Below are 14,607 nucleotides of genomic sequence, written 5' to 3' on the forward strand. Positions count from 1 at the left end.
TTATGCTTCAATGCTTCATATTCCGTAAACCATTTGAAATTAACAGTAAGTCATCTATACTTTGTTTAAAATGAGATTGTACCGTATCTCGTTGCGCAGACGGTGATCGGTTTCCCCCCCCCCTCACGCGACCTTGTCATAGTTATAAATACACTATAACAGAGTGTATTTATATTTATACTATATTATAGTTGTAGTCATAAGCCCGACCTGTATACTATTTATATAATACTTGAAAATCATTAATCAAATCAGTTGAAGTTGGTGAATCTTATATAGATGATTTTGTATAAATATTCCGGAAAACCACGATGTTCTAGAATTTAGTTTCTATTTAGTAGATAATTATATTTTTAATATTGGACTTTTCCCCGCCTTATATTTTGATTTTGAATACGATTTCTAGCCAAAGAACTACAAATGCATGTAAGTCTTTTTACGCAAAATTTAACAAATTATTTTCATTACCATATCCCAATATCTATTTGTTTATATTGATATTTTAACATAATTACAAATAGATACTTATATTATTAATGTAAATATAAAATATAATATTTAATATAATATAATATAATATTTAATTCAGAATACTGACATAAAACCTTTAACTTCACGGTACCAGAAAAAAATTAATGATATTGAAAAATATATCAACCTTGCTGCTCAAAAGCATGTTACCAGCTTTTTAATTTAGTTTATTACTACAAAAAATGATTGAAATTAATTGAAAAAAATTATAATAACGACAATAATAATATCTTACGATTTAAAATTGATTTATATATACTCATATATATTAACATAACAATTATTGTACGTATAAAAAAATCATTTTTATCCACGTCAACTAAAATTATAATTAGTCATAAGTCTGTAAGTAGGAAGGTATATGAATGTTTAATAAATATTTAACCCCTTCAAATGCATGATATATTTGTTGGAATACTTTTTTTGAGCCCAAGTGCAGTTCGATCGTTACCTTTTTTTAACCCAAGTGCAATTCGACCATACCCATTAAATAAATTTACTGGCAGTAGATTAAAAAAACCAACCGAAGCGACGTGATTAATTATAAATTCCACCACTGCGAGTATACAAACGATGTCGCTACAGTGACATGATTGGAGGGACGTGGTATGCCCTGAGGAATGAAAAGTGGATCATTTGTGTATCCCTTTGTGTAGGACGAACAAATACTAAATTATCAAGACCCTGTATAAGTCCGTCATTATGTATATTTGTATATATGTTATGTATACATCGGGGAATTGTTTTGTTATGAATGATGATTATGCGTTTTCGGTCAAGGTTAAAGCTATAAAAATATCATAGAATCTGAATCAGGAATTGCACTGAGTGATTGACGAAATTTTAGAGTAAATATAGGTACGCTTTATTTATACTATTCTCCGTGGAAACTTCTGATTTCAGCCCCAATGGATTTCACAAACAAAGAAACAATTACTCGTATTACCAATTTTCATTAATATTCGACACGATTGCATTTGTGTTTCAAGGCACAATGATGATTTTGATGCACAATGCACGTTATATATTAACGTTTTGAGGGCGTGGGGGAGTGTATAAGTTTTCGACACTTTTAATAACATTTTTATTGAATATATTGTAAAGGTATAAATATACGATAAATAGTTAAATTCCAATGTATAAGTATTTAGAGAATTTTATGAGTTATGGCTCAACGTGATATTTTTCGCCGACAATCGTTGTGATAATGAACATCGATTACAGTTTATGTAAATGCACGAAAGTCCAATGAATTCGGTTAAATTTATAAATAGTGGCTCGATATTAAATTTTAACAATAATAATAATAATTTTAACATAATAGATTCGATGGCAAAAATAATAAAACCCACTTTTTTCATGCTAAATTATTGTACATCATAAGAATATATGCCACAATATACTAATCGGAAAATTTGCAAGCTTGCCATTTGTATAGTGTACCAAATATTTCAAAAATATACTACGGATATTAACAACACAGATTTTCTATCATCTCATTTCCCAGCATATAAATGTTAATATAACAACTAACAATATTACATACTGATTAGAAGGAAATTAATAACAAAACATTTATATTGATTTTCAAGTATAATTGTTTATATTATGGACAAAACTAGATTATACAACCAGTGTTTTCGTAACTACTCGTAGAAACATTCTACTATTATTTCAATGAACATGAATATTCTTTAGAGCTACTTTCACGATGAGAATTACTTGTAAAACTTGTTAGTACATTTATAAATATTTTTCAACGGAAAATATGTACTACCTATTGTTTAATCGTATTTTCGTGAAAAATCACTTATATCCTCATTATTATACACACATGCTATAATATATAAAATAAAACAGTTTTAATTTCGGTTGTGATAGAAATCGCATAAAGAATAAGTCATATTCATATTTGTTTTTGTATTTCGATATTTCGTTATCTGAAACGGACGATAAGGGGCGTATTTACATATTTCTCGTGTGTAAGCCAGTGGAAAATTGTCTCTTTAAATAATTAAAATAATATACCGCACTAACTGAATTATCATTTAATTACATACTATAAAATTTATATTAATTAGGTAAGTATGCAAAAATATTTTTAATTAAAATAATTTTTTCTTAAATACTAAAACATGAATTCATAAAATTAAAGCCATTTTTGTTAATAATTAATAAAAAAATACATTTTTCAAATTTGTCACTATAGGCACGTGCCTATAGTGCCTGCATATAAATACGTCACTGCGCATAACGCATTAACTCCACGTGTGTTTTTTCTCTTTTTGGTTATTCATAAAAAAAAAAATGAATGTATAATTTTAAACAATCGTTATTTTTCATACAATTGAAAAGTCGTGTGCAAAGACGTGATTATATGACACATTTATTATACACATGAGTTATTATCTTTGAACGACACCTGTCGATTTTCCATTGTAAGCGAGTTATGATTTCGAAGAAACAACTTGTCGCCGACATTTTCACGTCAATATAGTGACAAGAAGTCACAAAATAGGGGACATGCCCCCCCAAAAAAATCAATTCGTCTGATATTCCAAGCAGTGTTCTAATTTCGAGAATTAAACACCGATCACGTTTAGGATATAAGTACCTATTATAATGCGTAAGCATTGATTATAGAATAAACAGATAGCCTATGGTATAGGGGTTTTCGACTACTAAAATTATGTGTACATAGTCTGTCGATAGGTAGTGTCGTGTAAATGAACAAATCATTTTCTAAAAATTTAATTTTTGATTTTATTGGCGGATCCCTCCGCGTCCGCGATCACGACTAACTCGCCAAACAGGTGAGTGGTGACTGACCACCGTCGTTATCAGCCTTTCTACCGAAATAGATTTCAAAATAAAATCGTGACTCCGGACTCGTAAGTTTGCTGCTGCACTTATATAGTATATATTAGTATAAATATTAAGTGATTCTTCAATAATAAATTTATATTTAATAATAAGAATTACTCCTAGATAATTATTTATAATAAGTATTATTATTATATTTAATATTCTAGTTTGTGTAAACTTTTTATGACAGTATCGGATAGGACCATAGGTCAATACTCTACAGCAGTGGTCTTCAACCTTTTTGACTCGCAACCCACTTGTTTTCCATGTATTTTTTATGATCCATGTCAGTTTTGTTAGTCATGAAAACAAAAAAAAAAAAGTTAAAATTGCTTGTTAAAGTAATATTTAATTTTTACAATAAGTAATGATATAAAAAAAAAAAAACTAACTGTTTTTACACAAAATTCTCTATCTCGGCTTAATTGTACACTCAGTAAATTATACATTGATAAGAGTATTATCGATGAAGTCAAGGTATCGTTATACCATTACTTAATTTGATGTTCATTCTCGTCTTCTACAAAATTTGTAATTTGTAATTTGTAATTTTTTTATATATATTAAATATAAAATATTACGGTTTCGGGTTTAATGAAAAATTATTTTATCGAAGTCATATTACATACATAATATAGTATAATATTTTATAATTATAATATATAAATATGAATTTTTTAAATTTTAAACTAAAGACTTAAAATGGTGACCCAATCTTAAAACTTACATGATCCATAATTGGGTCGAGACCCACTGATTGAAGACCACTGTTCTATAGAGACTTAGGTTTTGTCAAATACTCAAATCAATTAAGTTTATTGTCGGTAAATTTCAACAAATATTTTATCTAAAATAATATTATAATATATTATATATATTATATTATTATATTATTATTGAAACAATAGTAAAATAAGTTTTAGGAACAAATTTTAAAAATAAATATGTTTATTTTATTATCAATGAAATAGGTAAGTCGGTGCTATGCATTCAAAACGAAACAATGCACTACACAAAATCATTGTATACAATTACGCCCAACCCTATATACTTATCAGGGGCGAACTGGCAAATCGGGAAATTTCCAGTATCAGCCGAATGTTAAATTATAGGGTCGGCCCGTGTGGTAGTAATATTTTATTGCGATTTTTATAATACAATAATAATTTTTCTTTATTCATAATATATAAGTTACAAATAACACATTACAATAATGTCCAATACTACATAATTTGTCGCACTAAGAATAATATTGAAACTCAATTTACCACTTGGAACTTTGCATAAATTATTAACTCTATAATAAATGTTTTTGTTATGTATTTATATCATGTTTAAATATATATCTGAAAACAATTTTGGTATTATAACATAAATACTGAAATAGTGTAATAATTTAAGCAATGTTTTTTGGGCTGTTTTAAAAAAAATGCTCGGGCCGCACTAAAGGAGCCAGATTGCTCTTGATACTTGTAGCACCCGTAACAATTGTAACATACACATATAACTACACAAATATTGTTGATTCAAATTAAACATGTAAATATTTCATCATACTATTATTATGCTCAGTATTAAAAAAGTAAATTGGACCAATTCGGAATCGTTCTCTTCTACAATAATAGCCTTAACAATTAGTATTCTATTACGCAAGCCTAGGCATAATAATAAATAATATGCAAGTTGAGTTAAAGAGTTAATATAATGTTATTTTTAACTAAGTTACATAACGAGTTAAATTATTTTTTAGTCCCCTTAAGTTATTTCCTTCTTTTTATTAAACCTATAGATTTAAAATAACATTTTGTGTAAGAAAATATTAATTATTTTCTGAAATATCAAATATTATTTATAATGGTGTATTATTATGTCAGTATTTTAAATAATGTGTTCTAATTAAATAATTATAGACCCATGAACGGTTTCGCACGATTTTTGGATTTCAATAAGTATTAAAATAATGTATAAATAAATAAATAAATAAATAAATAATAAATAATAATAATAATAATAAATAATAATATCTAAATACAAGTACCAAATAGCTAATATGTAAATGTACTCGTATGTATCTATGTATGTATGTGAAACGACTTATGAATAAATATATGGTAAGGCAAACTATACTATATGGTATTAAGTTATTATAAATTATAAATAATAATTTATAAATATGTACAGATACATGTATTAAAGATTAAACAGAAAAAGTAATAGAGGTAATTATTATTAAGAAAAGAGAAACGTAATACATAATATACCCAGTATCCAATAAACGTTTGTAAACTCATTTTTAATTTTTTTATTAAAATTTGTTGTTTTACATATTGTTATATTTAGGTTATATCTATTCATAGAAATCAGATTTACAGTGATGACCGTGATGGTGCAAATAATTCAAACTAGTCTTTATGCAAACTTGTAGGTAAAACAATTAAAATAATTTAACTATTTTGTTAGATTTCATAATTGATTTAAGTATGATAGTACCCACAGCAATCAATACGATAACATTTGTTTTAAATAGTATGACCATAGTATGATACTATATTGTATTATTTTTTTGCGTTTTTTTGCTTAACAAAAAGTGTCATTATTAATTGTTTTTCTAAACATTTTATTTGACGAAAACATTTATTTTTGATTTTACAGTTCTCACTGGTCATGATGTAGGTGGTCATTTATTACGGTCACCAACCGGGTCAAAAGTAATTAAAAAGTAAAACAGCAACACAGCACTATGCACAGATATTGCGATAGTCGTCGTACATCTCGTTTGTCCGCTTGTAATTTTATTTGCATTAAATTATCAGATTAATATTGTAACATTGTAAACATTTTTTATTGCTGCGTTATTGTACCATCCTCGTCATGTGCGATTCATCTTTTAGGTAGTGTGGCAGGAAATGAAATAATCTGCTGTTAAAAAAATATCATTGGCTGAATAAAAAAAAACTTTGGTGTTGATCGCCGGGAACAGATTATTCGCAAGCGCTTGGACATTTACACGCGCGCGTAAGGTTTCTACACACGGAGCTATTAAATAAAAAACTAAACTGTTTTGTGATTGAAATTACTAAACGGTTATCGACGCATTGATGACTCTCGGGGCTACTTATAAATATATATAGCTATATACGAGGCTACTCATAAAATGCCTACTCGTGATCGATATCTATAGTTTGTTCCGCGTGACCATGAATGAAGGACATATTTTATCGTCATCATTTTGTTGCACCATTGGTATTGCTAGTAATTCTAGCGATGAAGATGTAATGATAGCATACTACCATTACAGAAGAAATAAAAAAAATAGAAAGTTTTGGGTTCATCCATACCTCGAAAAAAATTTCCATCACCGATTATTTGTTGCTACAAGAGAACTAAATCTTCCAGATACTAAATTTTTATGTTTTTATCGGACGTCAAAAGAAAGTTGCACTTAGATTCGATGAAAATAATTTCCCCTGCCTCCCGAAAACGTGAAGTTAAGTAAAACGAGTTGTTTTTCCACTTCTACCGACGTTAAATTTATTTTTTGTTCGTTAATTTTTTCTACAAATGTTCGTACAAAACCAAAAAAGCTTCGTACGGCAGCAAAATATTGAAGTAACGCAACTTAAAGGTGACTCGACTCGAACAGAATCACTTATCATTAACGCGTTAGTAACTGGTTAGTAGTAAAGTGTTTCATTTATTAACGTCGGTAGCGACTCAACGTAGATTAGTTAGTGATTTGCGTCAGTAATTCCTAGTTTATTTTGAATCCGACGTCTTACGTTCCGCATAGGGAAACCGCGCACGTGCGCGAACTTCGTATGGGATACGAAGCGAGCGAATTGTTACGCTATTATGTCACACGGACGACTTAATTCGGACGAATCGATGGGTGTACGGTTTTTTTTTTTTTTTTTTACGCTTTGCGCGTCCGCGATTATATTCCGCAGTCGGGTGTGCTCCGGGTGCAGACGACAGGGCGATCGATAGCAATTACGGAGGCGTATCGTGGGCACGAACACACACACACGGGCGAGCGCGCGCGCCCCAGCGAACGCACACACATATCTCCGACGCTAATTCGACCGCGGTACGTGCATCAGCTGCTGCGTTATCTCGGGCGTACGCGTGACTACTTCCGCCGCGCCCGTCAATCCCGGCAAAACCGACCACCGATACCATACCAGCGATATAATATACGTGTATTGACCTATACGACGCACACGTGCGTTCGCAAAAGATGGAAATCAGCTCGCGGTCGGAGGGCAAATTAACGGGGCGCGCGTGCGCAAAGTTTATCGGACAGAAGCAAAGAGGAAAAAAACACGACAAATAAATACGACCTCGAAGACCATTGCAGGTCGACTCTCGATTCCACCGTCGGTTAATGACGCGTCGCTCACCGAAGCGACGTGGCTGACATGATATGACATGTAACACCACGACATATGATGATGATGTGACGAGTGATACGTGCGTAATAATCGAATGTTAATAAGAATGACGTGACGTTTTTTTTTTCTTAGCGCGTATCCCATAAAGTACAGCGCCAGTTTTGTTCGATTCGTCCGACGAAGAAAACGCGCCATTTGCCCTACGCTTATTACATTTTTAAATAATGATAACGATATAAATAGTAGTAGAAGATGACGTAATTATTGCGTTCGTTCATTTTGACCAGAAAACTGTCGTGGACGTAGTGCTTTTTCGTTATTCAAAGATCTAAAAGTGATCGATATTTAGGGGTATAGTACCTATGCCGTGGCGTGTTTTCAAATTGTTTGTGTGAGGGGGGAAGTAACATTTTACTAAAAAATAAATGATTTTACTGTATTATAAATATTTCATATAAGGTATGAATTGATAATTATATTATTATACAAATATTTGTATACAAACATGACAACCGCACAGGACCGGCCCAAGTAAAAATAGTGCACTGGGCAAAATCAAATTTTGCCGCCTCTAAAAAAAAAAAAATTGAGTTCTTATTTTAACTTAGCCACTCACCCTATTTTTTATGTGACAATACTGCTTTAGAGTCAGAGGTGGATGCAGAAAAAAATTTCGGAGGGGGGGTTCAAAAAATAAGAATAATTACCGTCAGGCCCGTATTTAAAAATTTGGTGCCCCCGGGCATATTATTTATGCCTCCAAAACCACTCCCTGCGTCCACCACTGCTTAGAATAATCGAAAATTCAATTTATAGAGGTTCGATTTATCGAGGTTCCACTGTATATACAGAGCAAAAATTAAATCCAGTTTATTACTTTAAAAACATATTGCATACTGCGTGAATTATTATTCTATTTTAATACTGAATGTAACAGGAATCACCACGTATGATTTGAGAATTTACTGTTAAATGCATTAACATTGTCAATTATTTTAAAGAAGTTTAGTCTCAGAAATGTCCAAAACCCCCGTTGCTCTGAGACCACGCGGGACTACTCTATTTTGTCCTACATCACTGACTTGTCCTACGCATTTAATTAAATAATATCGATGTGCTGCGATCGAAGTGTTAACTTGCAAGTGATTTGGGTGCATTATAAAATTCACTACAAAAGCACATGATGACTGAATCGAAAAGGGTTTAATCACCACAATAATATACTTTCAACACAAAGATGCATTGGTCCTTACAATTTTAAATCTGGATTATTGATACATAAGAATTATCGTATAAAAACATGCACGTTGCACGGATTAATGGTTTTGTTCAGACATTTTAATAATGTATTAGCGGAATTGTAATCCCTGTATGAGCGTCCTCAGGCATAGGACAGATAGTAACATTTCTTTTCAAATTATCGTGTTTCATAGGGGACTGCACTTGATCCTTTTTTTCTGAATAATTCACTTGTGTTTACTGAATACTCGTACTCAATAAATTCATTGACGGACAAAAGTGTTCGATTTGAAGTGGACTAGGTATGTTTAGTTGTTGTCTCCAAAAAAAAAAATCAATGAATATTGTATATTAGTTGTTATAAAAAAAACACATTGCATACGACGATGTTTTCAATGTGGTGTTGGAATTTACCAGTTGATACATAACTGAAATATAAGTTACGATATACATTACCGCACCAAGACTATTTATTCACATAAATTGACTCATTTTTTTCGTGGTTCTGACTTCATAAGTTTCAATTCATATGTTATACGAGTACACGCTGAAACTTAGTAGTTATTTTTTTATAAATTGATATTCTAAATTATTTTTTCCTTCTCTTATTTCACATATTTCACATATATGTATTAATACAATTTTTCATACTTGTATCAATATATTTTTACAGTTTCCATTGTTTCAATTTGTGTATTATTTATTATTTTAAAATCAACAGATACATTTTCTTGATTGCCAATATTTATTTATCTGATAAATTAGTATGTATTAGATACATGAATACTAAATAAATAATATTATAGTTTTATTGCATGTGTAACAAAGTAATAATGTATTAATAATAAGATCATATTATGTTGATGAGTATACATCGCCACATAAATACAAAATTATTTGAAGTTTAGAAGAGAACAGTGGTGCCAAATTCGAAGATCAAGTCTGATCATGACCATTTTTATATGAGTAATAAGTGAATTAATCCAAATAACTATAAATCATAATACTGCCTATATCAAAATTATGATTTAAGCCGTTTAAGTACCTAAATGCTATAATAGGATATTCATTTTTGGGAGGGATTGAACTCTCAATCCCTTAAAGTATGTCCTTAGGGGGGTTGGGTTGTAAGTTGTAAATTTGTTGGCTATTGACCAGACCATTTAATATTTTGTTCGGTGCCATTGAATGCAAGTACATCAACGCAGTATACTTACACCTTTTAATTCAGTGACGTACTACTGCCCAGGAAGTTAAATGGCCAGTGGCCAAATGCATGGTGTTATAGGCACATAAAAATGTCTTTACTTTGTTACTGTTCGAAAATATGATGAAGTTATAATAATGTTGTTCGATTTCAAAACCTCAGCCACCAAAATATTAATATTGTATGATGATTTGGTAGAACTGTAGTTTAAAATTGAATAGATTACCTAAATTGAAATTTTCACAATTCATTTTTACCAATAAATGTTTAACCATTAATGATAAAAACATTATTTTTTTGTAACGTTTGTTCAATGTAAATATGTTATGCGAAATTGATGATATTGTAACGAACCATTCGTTTGTTTTGCTTTGTTTTATGTGATAAAGTATTTAAATAATATGAGTTGAAAATAAGGAATCAGAAAACATTTATAGTTTAAAAATCCAAACGATTAATCAATGCATATTTTGTTCTTGCGATGTAATTTTATCGCTTTATTTTTTCTAGACAATAAAAAAAGCGATGCAATATTGCATCGAAATAGAATACAAATGATACTTTAAAAAAGAGGAATCAGTGACAACTATGGAGAAATGTAAACCAAATTATATTGAAAATTTTCAACAAAACTCTCTTTAAATAAATCCAACTTAGTATTCTAAATTATTTTACAAATGGTATAATAATAATGATTATATTCAAACGTAAAATTTCAACGAATCGTATTCTATTTAGCTCGGAGAAGAATAAAACCAAATGTGTGCTAGCACAAAATAAAGACTTAACCGTCTACATTTAGGTACGAATTGTAATAATATATGCGTGTATTGTTATACAAACAACAACTCATTTTGTCATCATAATGTATATCTCTAATTGTTTGTCTGTATAAATGTAGGCATTTAGATAGACAATCAAATTATATATTAAATGCTCCGAGCAACGGACCAACGCAGAATGCTAATAATAAACCGATCTACATAAAATTAATTGCATCATAAATAAACTCCGATAGCAGACACAAGTCAAAGTATCGAGCCATGTATTATACAAAGAATGTTTAATTTTTATCGTAAACTATCGAATGAAACGCTGTTTTTATATGTTTATATAATTTATAATTAATGCTTATAATAATAGGGTTCAGTTCTTTAAAATCACTTAATGTTTGTGCCAGATTTTTGTAAATACCACACAATACATACATTTGACTTAAAATGAAAAAAAACGAATTTAATAAACAAACTAACCATAGTTAAACGTTTAAACTGGACATACCACTATGACCCTATGATAAGTATAATAAATGCTATAAAACTTAATACAAACTGTTTAATGTAACATAATACAAATTAAAGTTGAAAATAAACTTTAAATACACAATCATTTCTTGATAAAATATGTTTTTACTAACTTGATGGAAATAATTAAGAAACTATTATGGTACTACGCACTAAAACGTTCATTACTAGAAAAACTTACTACATGATATTAAAATATTCACTTTAAATATTTACTATTCTCCATTATATTTATAACTTATATTGAATAATGTCAAATGTTCTGATTAGTGATTAGTTAAATATACTAAATAAACTATTAGAAGCCACTCAATTATAAGAGTACATTTTAAAATCTAAAAATAAATATAATGTTATTAATGTATTTACCAATGCTACAATTGACATCACGAGACTTTTGGATTTAGAAATAAAACTCATAATGATGTTTTTAATTAATGTATTTTACGATGGAGGTTTTATTTTGGCTTAAAAGAAATATATTAATTATTAAAGGCGTTATTGATAGTTATCACTAATCATTTGAATTGGTTGTAAATCCATTCTACTTTAAAATATTAACTTTCATTACCTTAAATGGTTTCAATGGAATACTTCCAAAATAAATTGCAGTAGGTAAGTAATATAATAAGATATATTATATATTTGTCTATAGCTTTAACGTATTTCTAAGGAACTATAGATATTTTTTCTGCAGTAAAACTAATGAAAAACCATTATCGTTCGACACAAATATAGAGAATATAAATATAATATCGTAGTCGTCGAGTAAAAAGTGACTATGTACACAAAATGACCAATCACAAAAATATAAATTCATTATTTAGTTCTTATTAAAAATAAAAAATAATAAAAAATTTCATACGATAAATATTAGGAATCACTTAATCAATAAAGAAAGAAAAAAGATTTAATGAAAAAGTTTCATTAAATCTATATAAAACAGAAGCTATACCAGCAGAAATCAATTATTATTCTAATGGATTAAATTATTACCATGATTGGTATAAATACGTATATGATCATGGTCATAAAAAAGGATAGGTATTTTAAAACACGAAAATGATTTTAAAACACTGTTTATTGTTATAATGATTTAAGGTGCTGTGAAATAAACTAAATAATTACCTACATTTATAAATTAAACTAATATTGTCTGTATTAGAGGATGTGTTTTTAATCATAATTTTATAAAATAAAATTCTTATTTTCAAACTAAAATTAAATTAAGTTTTACGTATTAGTTTTTTTTTTAAAGTGATATAATTTTTTTTTTTTTTTGTTTTTAGTTATTTAAGAGATTTAGTTTCTGTGTTTTGTATTATATTGTTTTTACAACTTTATAAGTCACTAATTAAGTAATTATACCTATAATTAGGTTAAATAATACAAAGAAGATAAAATCCAATGGAAAATTATTATAATAAGATTGTTATTAGAATTATGTTTTTTTTTTTTTTGTTATAATACGTATGACTTTATACAAAATTAAATAATAATTAAAAAAACTTAATAAGTTTGGTTAATTTTTTTATATTTATTTTTAAAAATAATAAAATATATGATGTTTTCATTATGATTATATTGAATAACTTATCATAGCGTAATCATATTTTAAAATTTTTACTGTATTTAGTGTATTCTTATTCAAAACATAAAAATCAAATTATAATCAAGTTAGTTATACTTATGAGTGTATCACTTTTTAAAATTAACAAGTAAAATTCTGTTATGTGTATAAATAATATCTTGGCATAACATAATATTGACATTTTATAGATAACAATGCATTTAATTATGATCGATAAATGTTTATAAATAAATTAATATTCATAAATAATAGAATGGAAAAACGTATTCTCTTTTTCACAAATATTTTACATTGTTCCTTTGAATAAACCTACGTTTAAGCTTTAACCTTTAAAGGTGAAGTTGGTTTATACTTAAGTCGTTTTATAGAGTTATGATAGCATGGATATTTAACACAAGCACTCTAAAAACTAATTTAACGTGACGAATGAAACCCTAGGAAATAAAAATATGTGATCTGTATAAATACTAAGATTACAAAAATAAAAATTACTAACATTTTTAAGTAATTATAAATATAAATTGTTTGTTGTATTATAATACATACATAATATTTTTATCAATATAATTTTTGTAATAGGTAATATACTATTGTTTTCAAATTAATTTTATATTTTTATACTTGGTATGAAAATGTAATAATTGAACTTCAAAGTATGATAAAAATATTGATTAAGCTCTTAAAATCATTATGTATTATAATTACAATAATGACTAAAAGTATGAACGAATATAAAAATGTTAAATGTGTATAGGCATTACATTATTTAAAATTGTATTTAAGTAAATATTCAACAAAGTTTGAATTATTTTTCGTAAAACTTTCATATTGTAATGGATAAAATAAAATGTCGATAGTAAAAAAAAAAAACGTACAAAATAGAAAATAATGTGCAATGAAACTTCTACGTTGTAAAACCACGGTATGGTATATATCACATAAAAAATAAAAAAGTATCAATCATAAAAGATTGGTAGAAGAAGATAATGAAATCCTCAAGTATCTTTTTTCTGGAATATTAAGTTACCTAATGTTAGTTACAAATAATTGTTTAGCAAATGTGTAATGATACAAATTGCGTTGTTACTATAATTTAAATATTGATTTATATTGTAGTGTACAAAAAAATTTACTACTTATTTTTAGTTTCAAAACAACAGTATAAATAATTAGTAGATATAAATAGTTCCATTGCGATAATGTCTCTCTCAGTCGGGGGTGGATGCAGAAAAAAATAAGAATAATTACCGTCCGGCCCTTATTTAAAAATTTGATGCCGCCGGGCATATTATTTATGCCACCCCCACCAAAAAAAAAAAAAAAAAAATAAATAATAATAATATAACACTTATTATTTCGTCCATAATCGAGATTCTTTAATATTAAAATATAACTTATACATGAAAATCGTTTAATAATTTTTTTAATTAACAAATTAAACAAATTATAACATAATAAAACATACTATTTTCTATTTTT

At 28.0% G+C, this 14,607-nt stretch overlaps 1 long non-coding RNA gene across 1 annotated transcript; it reads left to right on the forward strand.

Moving 5' to 3' along the window:
- The first annotated feature begins 276 nt into the window (after nucleotides 1–276).
- LOC112679930 lies at nucleotides 277–6,174 on the forward strand. The gene is made up of 3 exons (XR_003148268.1): nucleotides 277–426; nucleotides 5,737–5,817; nucleotides 6,049–6,174. It is a non-coding gene; the product is annotated as an uncharacterized LOC112679930 (long non-coding RNA).
- The last annotated feature ends 8,433 nt before the right edge of the window (nucleotides 6,175–14,607 follow it).

The sequence above is a fragment of the Sipha flava genome, unplaced genomic scaffold (genome assembly GCF_003268045.1).
Source record: "Sipha flava isolate LNK unplaced genomic scaffold, YSA_version1 170_pilon_pilon, whole genome shotgun sequence".
NCBI lineage: Eukaryota > Metazoa > Arthropoda > Insecta > Hemiptera > Aphididae > Sipha > Sipha flava.